Source organism: Eumetopias jubatus, unplaced genomic scaffold (genome assembly GCF_037043125.1).
Source record: "Eumetopias jubatus isolate StellerSeaLion01/CBP00866 unplaced genomic scaffold, mEumJub1_p1.0 scaffold_4, whole genome shotgun sequence".
Classification (NCBI taxonomy): Eukaryota; Metazoa; Chordata; class Mammalia; order Carnivora; family Otariidae; genus Eumetopias; species Eumetopias jubatus.
Window position 1 is genome coordinate 9,475,030 of NW_028274810.1, and position 13,386 is coordinate 9,488,415.

The window sequence follows — 13,386 nt, forward strand, 5'->3', positions numbered from 1 at the left end:
CTGGACATGAAGGTTCATAGCAGTATTATTCATAATAGCCAAAAAGGACAAACAACCCAGTTATCTACTGTGTGATGAATGAATAAATAAAATGTGGTATATTATTTGTAATGGATATTAATTTGCAATGGCAAAGTGGAATATTATTTGACAATAAAAAGGAATGAAATGCTGTTACATACATGCTCCAATATGAATGACCCTTGAAACCATGCTAAGTGAAAGAAGCCAGACAAAAAAAGGAGTCACATGGAGTATCTATAATTAAGTAAATCTATATAGACAGAAAGTAAATTAGTAATTGGCAGTGGCTGGGGCAAGTGGGAATGGGGAGTGGCTGCTAATGGGGACAAGGTTTCTTTTTGGGGGGATGAAAATATTCTGGAATTAGATAGTGGTAATGATTACACATTTTGTGAATATGCTTTTTAAAAAAACCACAGAATTGGGATGCCTGGGTGGCTCAGTAGGTTAAGCATCTGCCTTCGGCTCAGGTCATGATCCCAGGGTCCTGGGATTAAGTCCCACATAAGGCTCCCTGCTCAGTGGGGAGCCTGCTTCTCCCTCTGCCTGCCACTTACCCTACACCACACTGAACCGTACATTTTAAAAGAGTGGATTTTATGGTACGTGAATTATATCTCAATCAAAAAATAAAACCTGAAGGCATAACAACTTTTCTCTAGGGAATAAAGGACTCATGTGTTTCCTACAACATAAATGAAGAGTCAAGATTATTTAGGCCCGCCCAAGCAAATCTTTTTAATAAAATGATAAGCAAAGAATTCTACCAACATCCAGGATACAGAAAAACAACCTAAAAAAGAGGAAAAAGTGAGATGGCCTCAGACTTCTCTATAGCAATAAGTCACAGACTACAAGCAAGCTGACAAAGTTTTGAAAGAAAATGTTCTTATTCATCATGAAGACAGCAAAAATATTCTCAGATAACTAAGAATTTAGAAAGCAGGGGCGCCTGGGTGGCTCAGATGGTTAAGCGTCTGCCTTCGGCTCAGGTCATGATCCCAGGGTCCTGGGATCAAGTCCCGCATCGGGCTCCCTGCTCCTTGGGAGCCTGCTTCTCCCTCTGCCTCTGTCTCTCTCTCTCTCTCTGTCTCTCATGAATAAATAAATAAATAAATCTTAAAAAAAAAAAAAAAAGAATTTAGAAAGCATACAACTACATAGCCATCCGGAAAAATTTACTCAAATTCATGAGGACAACTGGATTTCACAGACAAAAGAATGAAGGTGGATCTCTACCTTACAAATATAGAAAAATTAACTCAAAATGGATCAATGACCTAACGTGTAAACACTGAAACCATAACACTCTTAGCAGAAAACATAGCGGAAAATCTTCACGACATTGGAGTTGGTAGTAATTTCTTGGCTAGGACACGAAAAGCATAGCTGACAAATGTAAAAACAAATTAGACTATATCAAAACTCAAACCTTGTGCATGAAAGGACATTATCAAAAGATTGAAAGAAAACATACAGAATGGGAGAAAATATTTGCAAATCATATATATATCTGATAGGAGATTGATATACAGAATATATGAAGAACTCTTACAACTCAACAAAAAAGCAACTCAGTTTAAAAATGGGCAAAGGACTTGAATAATTATTTAGCCGAAGATCTTCAAGTAGCCAATAAGCACATGAAAAGATGTTCTGCATCGCTAATCATTAGGAATGCAAATCAAAACCCACAACAAGATACCCAATGAGATACCACTGCACATCCATTAGAATGGCTATCATTTGAGAAATTGGAAAATGACAGTGATGTTGGTGAGGATGCGGAGAAATAAGAACTTTGTGCATTGCTGCTAGAAATGTAAAATAGTGAAGCAATTTTACATTTTACATAAAATAGCAATTCTTCAAAAAGTTACACATATAATTACCATGAGATAGCAATTCACTTCTGAATACTCCAAAGAAATCAAAGCAGAAACTCAAACAGATATTATAAACTTATATTCATAAAAGCATTATTCACAATTGCCAAAAAGTAGAAGTAATCCAAGTGTTTATAAACATATGAATTAATCAACAAAATGTGATGTACGATACAATGGAACAGGATGCAGTCTTAAAAGGAAGAAAATTCTGACAACATGCTAATGCTACGAAAGGGATGAATCTTTAGGACATTATGTTGAATGAAATAAGCCAGTCACAAAAGCACAAATATTGTATGATTCCACTTCTATGAGGTACCTAAGGTAGTCAAAATCATAGAGTCAAAAGGTAGAACAGTAGTTCCCAGAGGCTAGGGCGAAAAAGAATGGGGATTTAGTGTTCAATGAATAGAGTTTCAGTTTGGGAAGATAAAAAAGTTCTTGAGATGGATGGGTGGTGATTGTTGTATAATGATGTCAATGTACTTAATGTCACAGAACTGTACATCTAAAAATGGTTAAAATGGTGAATTTTATGTTATGTATATTTTATCACATAAAAAGCATAGTCCGTATAGAAAAATACAGAATATACATAACATAGCAAGGACATATACAAGCCAGAAAAATAAGATGACAGAAGCTCAAAATATCAATTATGACAATAAATGTTAGCGGGTTAAACTCCCTTAAAGACTTCCACTTGGAATGCAAGGATCTCAATTTTCTGCTCTTTTTAGTAGACACTGTGAAGATGTAATAGTCAAACAAGAATCCTTATGTACCAGTACTAACATTAAGAATAATCATATGAAATTTATACCACTAAGAAGTACAAAAAAAATGTTGGCAAAAACACAATGGTGGTAGAAGTTTTAACATGCTTCTTTCAGTCTTTGGCAGATCAACAAGGCAAAAAACAAAACAAACATGGGCAATTTTATCAAATGCTCATAAAAATTGCGTAAGGGCACCTGGCTGGCTCAGTCCATAGAGGTGTGACTCTTGATCTCAGGGTTGTGAGTTCGAGTCCCAAGTTGGGTGAAGAGATTACTTAAAAATAAAATGTTTAAAAAAATTGTGTAAAATCATGGCGAAGAGAATCTTAAATATTCTGAAAAGAAATTGTATGGCTACATCTTTTACCACTGAAAAACAACAAAAAAAAATAGTGATTATATACAAAACAATTCCAACCACTTGGAAATATTTTTTAAATAATTAAAAACAACAGAGACACTCACAAGACACTTTAATCTCATGAAGCAAAAGGAAAATTACAACATACAAAATAGGAATCAGAAAGATATAGGCACAGAATATGGAGAGATTACTCTGCTAAACCATAGGCTAATCAATTTAAAATCTGAATAAAGTGGATGATGTTTTAGAAAAAAATTAATTGGGAAAATTGACTCAAAAGAAGTAAGAACATTTCAAGGGAAACCACTATAGAAGAAATGATAACATTGTTAAGAAGGCCCAGGGCTCAATTTTCTGGTAATTCTTTTAAACTTCCAGGGAATATAGAGTTCCCATAAATTTTTTTATAGAGCACGAGAAAAACAGAAAATACTCCTTGGCATACATCCAGCTTTACAAAAAAAAAAAAAAAACACTTGTCATTTTTGCTGCTATCTTTTAAAAAATATATAATTGACAAAATGCTACTCATAAGGTTGATGTCTCCTTCCTTACTGCCTTTCCCAAGCCCCATTCCCTCCCACCCACTTCCCTTCTTCCACCCAAACATCCTTGTCCGCTCCTGAGCTCTGGATGCTTACAGGCTCTGAGATCAAGGTGGCATTTTTAATCAGTGAAGACAAGATAAACTACTGAGCAAATGATGGAAAGGAACATGCTCACCTCTTCAGAGAAAAATAAAGCCAGGTCTTTATATTCCTCCATACACCAAAACAAATTCCAAGTAAATGAAGGAGTTAATTTATAAAAGCAAATCATAAAAGGAAGCAGAAAAAAAAGGAGATGAACATTTATCTAAGCTTGTGTGTATGAGGAATACATGCTGAAGGTGTAGAAAATTTTAACTGAAGTTTCAAAACTTCAAAATTAGAAAACATAATTTCGCAGTATAGAATAAACAGAGAACCTACAGTCAATCCACAAAAGACATGATTAATAAACACAAAAACTACTATATCTCTAGTTACCAAAAACATGCAAATTCAATGCGAACAGTGAGATAAACCCTTCATCTCCCCACCAATTTTATAATTTGGCAAAAATCAGAAAAAGATAATAGTGCTTTAGAGGCTGTGGGGAGTCTGCCCTCATATATTAACAATTGCAGCGTAAACTTGATGAGGGAACTGAGGACAAAGCAGAAGCTGACACCCCACAACTCCCCACCCCCCACCATGTAATATATGTGACATTCCTCAGGCACTCCTGGCTGCCCTAAAGCTAAGGAAAGGAAAAACAAATAGTTAACTTGTAGAGATCACAATCCTGCAAGGCGTGAGTCTCCCTCAGTTTACAAATGTTTTAGCAATCTACAAGAACAAAGCATTTCTATCAATAACCTAGCTTCCAGAAGGAAATGTAGATACAAGTAAATGTCCTTATAACCTGCAGCCCATTGACAGATAATTGAAGCAGGCAGAGTACTGTTCCTCCAGGAAGTTCCCAACTATCTTCCTGTTAATGCCTTACCAGAGGGGTAAACAAACTTAACTTGACAATGGCAAGGCCTCCATTATCTTGTAGGTCCTCTTTAGCATATGAAAGTTCTTTCGAAACCTCCTTTTTTCCTTACCTCACCCAGCCCCATAGTATATAATCAGCCACACCTCACAAACTGGTGCAGCAGGTATTTCTGCCCATTGGTCCTGCCCCAGTGCTTTAATAAAACCACCATTTTGCACCAAAGACAGCTCAAGAATTCTTTCTGGACTCCAGAACTCACCCCACCGAACTCACCTATATTCCATCCAGGTATTAACCAGGCCCGACCCTGCTTAGCTTCCGAGATCAGACGAGATCAGGGGGCGTTCAGGGTGGTGTGGCCATAGACACCTCACCTATATTCCAAACCACATCAAACCGATATGGCAATTTTCATTATTTAAAAATCATGGCCACTAACTCAATGAGTTTACATCTTAAAATTTATCTGAAGGAAATATGACAAGTATGTTAACTCTCTGTATGCCTCATTTATAATAGGAAAAATGAACATAAACTAGAGATCTAGTAATTGGACATTGGCTGTAATTTATGATACATCTGATGGAAGACTTGGCAACCTTTAAAAATTACATAGTAGAAGAATATTTAGTAACAAAAAAATGTTAGTAATGTATTGACAAATGGGAAAGAAGCAGGTCATGAAACACTACCCATATGTGGAGGTTAGGAATCATTTTCTCCTGGTGATGGGATTATAACTAATTATTATTTTCATATTAGCTTTTTTCATTGTATGACCTTTTTTATAATTAACACATTGCTATTTTTTAACCAGAAAAAAGATAAAATATGCAGATGATCAAACTCAGTATTCAGAGCAGATGATATTGAGATAGCTCAGGGAAAGTCTATCAAGTGGAAAGGGCAAAGGGCAAAGGATAGGACCCAGGGGAACAACTAGGTAAGAGTGAGGCTGGTAGTATTGTTTGGTCCTTACAACTGTGAGACCTGTCGATCAACCTGAAGGGTGGTGCACATAATATGTAATTGAATTTGCTTTCCTGGTCGATTATCTAAGGCTTTCTTGGGTTTTTATGATTTAAATGAAGATCATACCCAGGGCAGAGCAAACTCTTTTCCTGAACACACCCAAAGAATCGTCAAGGATCATTCTCTTTCTCGTGGCCCAGATCCTGGTACGGCCAGGGCTCCTGGCTTCCTCTCTCCAGTTCCCTTGTAGAAGTCTAGATGAAACAAAACACACACACACACACAGACACACACACACACACCCTTCCCAATGACCTCTCTCACATTTATCCCTCCAAGCTTGTTCCAAAAGGGGAAGAGAGAAGATCTATTGAGCAGGGCTAGAGGAAATGATTTTTTTTATAAACCTTCTACCCCTCCCACCCCACCCGGAGGCTACCACCTCCTCGCAACCCAGGACTCCTCAGAAAAGTGGGAGAGAGAAAAAAGGGAGGCAGCTTCCAGGCATTCCTCATTGGGCAATGCAGATCTTCAGTAAGGAAGAGGGAAGTAGTTTTACAAAAGTCTTATCTCCTCAGCTAAGTGATTAGTTGGCAAATAAAGTAGATCAGATGAAGATATGTTTTCTTGAAATGTTCTGTATCAGCTACATTTTTGGAAAAAGTCTGGCACCATCAGAGTTCACTTTTTTTCATAGCTTTTTAAAATGTGTGTATTAAGTCCTTGTTTTAAAGTCTTTGGCAGTTTCTAAGTGGTACCATTTATTGAAGCCCTCCTACTTGGCATTTGGAATTTTACATACATAGTGTGTAGTAATCAGCACAACAGACTTATAATAAAGATGTAATTTATGTATGTATGTATGTATGTATTTGATGTAGTGTTCCATGATTCATTGTTTGTTCATAACACCCAGTGATCTATGCAGAATGTGCCCTCTTTAATACCCATCACCAGGCTAACCCATCCCCCCACCCCCCTCCCCTCTAGAACCCTCAGTTTGTTTCTCAGAGTCCATAGTCTCTCATGGTTCGTCTCCCCCTCTGATTTCCTCCCCTTCATTTTTTTAACCTTGCAGTAGTTTGTTCATTTTAATTACCTCAGATTTCACAACAGATTTATCCACCTCAGCACCTGTTTTCCCCAATTCTTCTTTGGCCTTTATAAAGCTTTCCCTCAATGTAGCAAACATGTCTGGTCTTCACCTCTCTCTTCAAGGTCGATCCCTAACCCTTACCAAATGTTGCTTGTGTCTCCTAGTTTATCAAGAAAATAAAAGTAATCAGTGTCCAAATGGATTTACCACCTCATACAGGTATTTATAAGAGTACCCATCTTTTTCTCTGTCTTTGGAGAAAAAGAGCCCTCCCCCTGCTCAAGGCCAATGCTTTGGATTTGATCTCCTTCACAAATTACTTCCTTTTTCTCTCTCTCTCCCCATTGGATCTTTGCCCTTATACTATAAGCTTGCTCTAGTCTCTTTCCTTCCTTACACACACACACACACGCACGCACACACACACACGCACACACGATTAACAAATAATCCTCTTCTGACCTTGAGTCAGTACCTCTTTCTCAGCCAAATATAGATGATACATGTCAACTCTATTTTCCTGATTAATAATTATTTCTCAGTTCACTGACATATGGTTTTAGTTGTCAAAACTCCACTGAAACTTTTCATCTCCCCCTCCAATTCTCCCCCTTCATTTTTCCCTTCCTACTATCTTTTTTTTTTTTAACATATAATGTATTATTTGTTTCAGGGGCACAGGTCTGTGATTCATCAGTCTTGCACAATTCACAGCGCTCACCATAGCACATACCCTCCCCAATGTCCATCACCCAGCCGCCCCATCCCTCCCACCCCCCATCATTCTAGCAACCCTCAGTTTGTTTCCTGAGATTAGGAATTCCTCATATCAGGGAGATCATATTATTAACATTTCGTGTTAAAGAAGAAGAAAATGAGAATAAGTCTCCCTGATTATAAAACCATATTCATGTGATATTGTGAAGACTATAAAATGTACTTGAAATAGCTTTTGGGAATATTTTGAATTACTCCAAAGCTAAAATTTATTAAACACTAAATAAAAATGTTTAATGACAAATGTGGGGGGGGAAGTGGTGGCAGCTGGGAAGGCCTGGTTGGTTTGCTCTGGGCTTTGAATTGTGGCTAATCTGATAAGGGGAGAGAGTATTTGTAATAGAAAATGTTTATGTTTCCTTTTGCTGTTAGCAGCAAGCTTCTTCTCCCCAGATGTCAGGTGTTAGCCTGTTAATTAATTTTAATTATTGGCATAATTAAAGGCATGAGTTGAGGGATAGCTTAGAAGCTATATGACTTAGACTTCCCTTGAAATCACTAGTAGAAGTCTCAGCCTCAGATCTCACTTCTCAAGAAATTCTTCCTTGAAAAAGAAATCCATTTCTATTACTAACCGTTTTCCCAAACTTGGATCCCAGAGATTCTAATCCTCCTTCCCGCCCTCCCCCACCCAGGCCTTTTCACCTTTGCCGTACTTCAACCCCTCCCACATCCCATGTAGATCAAAGATTCTGGGAAGGCTCACTGCTTCAGCAACCCTCACTGATCTTTTTTTTTTTTTTAAGATTTTATTTATTCGACAGAGACAGCACAAGCAGGCAGAGCTGCAGGCAGAGGGAGAGGGAGAAGCAGGCTCCCCGCTGAGCAAGGAACCTAATGTGGGGCTTGATCCCAGGACCCTGGGATCATGACCTGAGCTGAAGGCAGACACTTAACCGACTGAGGCACCCAGGTGCTCCCTCACTGATTTTTGATAATGCCAAGCCTATTATAGGCACACAGTAGGCCACAGTAAATCTTTCTTGAATGTACTTGGTAGGATGGCAGGTTAATAGCAGCCCTAGAGCGAATAACAAAAGTAATCCCAAAGGACACCCTAGAGACAAGGAAAACTTTTCCATCTCTTCTCTGAGATCATAACTGGATTTGGCCCATTAATGAGGAGTCTGAATCTTGACAAGCTTCTCAATCCATATTATTGACTGACAAATGTATTCCTCTACTCATTTAATTCTGGAGAAAAAAATCTCAGTGGTTCTAAAATACAATAACTAATTAGAATCTTTCTTAAAATGGTCTGCCTGCAGAAGGAGCCCAATCAAAATGTCTGAGTCTTTGTCTAAAATCAAGAAGACAAGAAACAACAGGTGTTGGTGAGGATGTGGAGAAAGGGAACGCTTGTGCACTGTTGGTGGAAATGTATACTGGTACAGCCACTATGGAAAGCAGTAAGGAGCTTCCTCAAAAAAACTAAAAAATAGAAATACTATCTACTCCAATAATTCCACTATTGGTATTTACCCAGGGAAAACAAAACACTAATTCAAAAAGAATTATGCACCCGTATGTTCACTGCAGCATTATTTACAATAGCTAAGACATGGAAGCAACCTAAGTGTCCATTTGAGACATGGATGGACCTAGAGGGTATTATGTTACATGAAATAAATCAGACTAGAAAGACAAATACCATATGATTCACTCATAAATGTAATCTAAAAAAATAATGAATCGGGGTGCCTAGGTGGCTTAGTTGGTTAAGCATCAGACTCTTGATTTCGACTCAGGTCATGATCTCAGGATCTTGAGATTGAGCCCCTTGTCCAGCTCTGCGCCGAGGGTGAAACCTCCTTGGGATGCTCTCTCTTCCCCTCTCTGTCCTTCTCTGCTTGTGCTCTCTCTCTCTCAAAAATAAAATAAAATAAAATAAAAAAGGAAAAATAATGAATAAAAAAACAAAAAGCAGAATCAGAACTATAAATACACAGAACAAACTGATGATTGTCAGAGGGTTGGGCCAATCAGAACTATAAATACACAGAACAAACTGATGATTGTCAGAGGGTTCCCCAGTTACGGAACGAGAAGTCACAGGAATAAAAAGCAGAGTCTAAGGAATACAGTCAGTGATGCTGTAATAGCGATGTAATGGGACAGATGGGAGCTGTACTTGTGATGAACACAGCACAATGTCCAAACCCGTCAAATCGCTAAATTTTACACCTGAAACTCATGTAACATTGTATGTCAACTACACTCACCCACACACACAAAAGTCTGAGTCTTGGTTTCATAAAGATTCCGCCAGAGTCTGTTCTCAACTTACTGTTCTTGCCCTGAAGCTTGTCCTGAAACAGTCTTTGAAAGAGAAGTGTCCCCTTTCCCTTGAATTAACTCTTTTATAGGAGGCAGGCCAGAAGGGGTAATTAAGTGCTTGGGTCTTGGCAAGAGACAAAAGGAGATCTAGACCTAGCACAGCCACCAACTAGCTGTGCCCTTGAGAAACTTAACTGAATGACTCCAAGTACATTATCTTCATCAACAGAGGAGGGATGATAAACCTCCCTAAGAGAGTTGTTCTGAGATAACCATAGAATATATTTAACATGGTGACATGGCGCATGGCACTTGATGCATGAAGGTTGCCATCCGCACTGCCAACATTATCAGCAAATAGCCCACGGAAACACAAGGCCTGGCTGAAATCAAGAACCTGCAAGAATCATGGCAGTATAGTAGCCCCTTAATAAGTGAAGTCAGATGATCCAGGCTTTGCCAATTATTAGTTGCATGACTTGGGAAAGTTACTGACTGGAGCCTCAGTTTTCTCATCCATAAAATGGAATCAACAGCATACACTCCATAGTTTTCTTCTGAGGATTAGATTTGCCAAGGAATATAAATTTTTAGAACAATGCCCAATACGTGTTATCTCTTTTTAACTTAGAACCTAGAATAGAATGCAGCATGTAGTAGATACTCAAAATATTTGATGAATAAATAAATGTGATATTTTTTTTTCCTCCTGAAATAATCTCTGGAATTCTAGAAACTAGTTAAGGAAATCTTTTGATGTTTTGTGCACATCTTCCTAGGATAAACTTGAAGCTCTCTGGGGTGGTTTGAAATGCTTGAAAGGAAAGTGAGACACACAAAGCTTGGGTGGCCACTCCGTTTCTCACTGGATGCCATTTTATGACACCTTGTCAACTAAACTTGATTCTATTCTTATACTTAACTCAAATACTTTGTTCCACAAGACCAAACCAAAACAAACTTCACTCCTTGAAAAAATTTTCCCCCAAATTCTCAGCTGCCTCCCTAGATCTATCCCCCTTCTCCTTATCAGCCGACCCCTTATCAAGCCTCATCCCTCTCCAGATGGACTGGATTGGGAAGATTATACATTCTTTCACTGTAAGAAATTTGTCTCTGCTTGAAGATGTTTGGGAAGCTATTTACAAATTAATGAATAGCTCCTTCTGGGATGTGGCAGACTGGAGAAATAAAGACAACTATTTATTGTCCAACTTCCCCTTTGGGCTTTACTCCCAGTTGTTTTCAGGTATGTATTCATTCCTCTGACAAAGCAGTCCTCTGATAAATCAAGGGTGACCTATATATTAGTCAACATACAAGAGCCAGCTTCTCAGTTACCTAGCAAACAGAAAAATCTAGACATTGATTCAACTCCTAATGATTTTTTTTTTCTGAATGTACTGATCCTTCAAATGCCAGGAATCAAACGGACACCATTTCTAAATTTTTTACATTTCCATTAGATGAATTATTTTAGGAGACTTGAATGTTACAACACTGATGGTTTTACCAAAAATTCCTTAATTTAGGAATTAAGATAATACATTGCCTCTCTGTGGGGGCAGGGGAATGTCCCAGTTTAAAAAAAAAATCACCAAACTCACTTATTCTGTAACTCAGTAGGATGAATGGTATTTCAGTAATAAGTCTATAAATACATGGACAAGATTATTACTTTTTTTTACAATACCATTGACCATATTCTCTATGCTGTACTTTATATAACCATGACTTATTCATTCCATAACTAGAAGCCTGTAACTCCCATTCTCCTTCCCCCATTTTACCCATCCCTCTACTCCCTCCCCTCTGTCAACCATCAATTTGTTCTCTGTATTACAGGGTCTGTTTTTGCTTTTTGTTCATTTTCTAGATTCCACATGTATTTGAATGCCTAGATGGGGTCCAGTGCAATGAGCTAGCATTTAGTAAAAACGAAAGAAAGCCATGTACCTGGTTTTCATAGAGCTTATGGCCCATGAGCGGCCAAGGGAAGACATCATCATTTATTAAATTATACAATAAGTACTATAATGGAAAAGTATAGGATGCCCAAGAGCACATAACCAAGGTAGAGGTAATAATAGAACTGATTTTGATAAGAGACTGCTGGAAACTGTGAAGACACAGCAACAAATAAAAGAAACAAAGTTTTAGTAGCTTTAAATTCTGTTGTTAGCAGTCCATTCTTTCAAACTCTAAGTTAAAGACTCCAGGCTTAGCCAACTGAGTCAATAAGATCAACAATAAATATACATTTGAAGCTGTTACCCATGGTCTGGGTCTGGCTTCTTCAACGATGATGAGGTTATTCCATAAAACTTACAATTATACGCTAATGAGCCAGCAGGTCCTGTCTTACTACTTGGGATTCCTTGACAACGCACACTTAAAACACCTGTGATAAGCTACATAATTGCCCCCAGACATCCACATTCTAATCCCCAGAACCTGTGAATGTTACCCTTCATGGTAAAAGAGACTCTATGATGCGATTAAGGTAAGGATCTTGACATGGAGAAATTAGTCTGAATTATCTAGGTGGGCCCAAGGTCCTCATAAGACAGAAGCAGAAGATCAGAAGTAGAAGGCTACGTGGCCACAGAAGCAGACAATGGAGTGATGAGGCCAGGACCAAGGCATGCCATGGCCTCTGCAAGCTGCAAGAGACAAAGCATGGAGTTGTCCCTGGAGAATTCAGAAGAAACCAGCCCTGCCGACATCTTCACTTCAGCCCCTGAAGACTCGTTTTGTAATCTGACCTCCAGAACTATAATAGCATAAACTTGTGTTGTCTAAAGCCACTAAGTTTGTGAGAACTTGTTAGAGCAACAGGAAACTAATACAACGCCTTATTACTTACATCAACAAAAAAGGACCTTGGGAGTCTTTTTTTTTTTTAAAGATTTTTATTTATTTATTGAGAGAGAGAGAGAATGGTAGAGAGAGAGCATGAGAGGGAAGAAGGTCAGAGGGAGAAGCAGACTCCCCGCTGAGCAGGGAGCCCGATGCGGGACTCGATCCTGGGACTCCAGGATCGTGACCAGAGCCGAAGGCAGTCGCTTAACCAACTGAGCCACCCAGGCGCCCAGGACCTTGGGAGTCTTTACGGAAAAGTTAATGCGACTGGCATTTCCTTACCACTGGTCTTTTCTGTTGCCATTTTTTCCCATAAAAGCAAAATACTCTTCATTCTCCTCCTCTCCCTTCATTATAGTGTCCATTCAGAGGAAACCATAATGGAAGGATTAATTACAATAAGTAATACGGGAAGATTACTTGAAAGTGAACTACTGCTCTCTGCCAATTGTCCTCCTTATAAACTTGAGAATTACACTTTCCAGTCTATGCTGCGTTAGAGGCAGGCATATTATACACATAATGGTTCATTTCACATCACTGTTTTTCTATTTGTTATTATCGAGATTAGTGTGTGTGTGTGTATGGGGGGGAAGACATGAGGCCTTAAATTATTTGCTGATGACAATCAATCTTTATTGCCTCAAAAAGAATCAGAAATGTGGTGAAATGCCGTCCTTGATGTTACCGGTATTTCTTCAGTGCCCACTGAAAGAATTAGTGTGGGGAGGGGAGGTAAGAGAGGCAGATCACACTCCAGTTGTAGACAGTGTAAGACATGTTCCAGTCTCTTCTTTTAAATAAACATTTATATCCATAAAC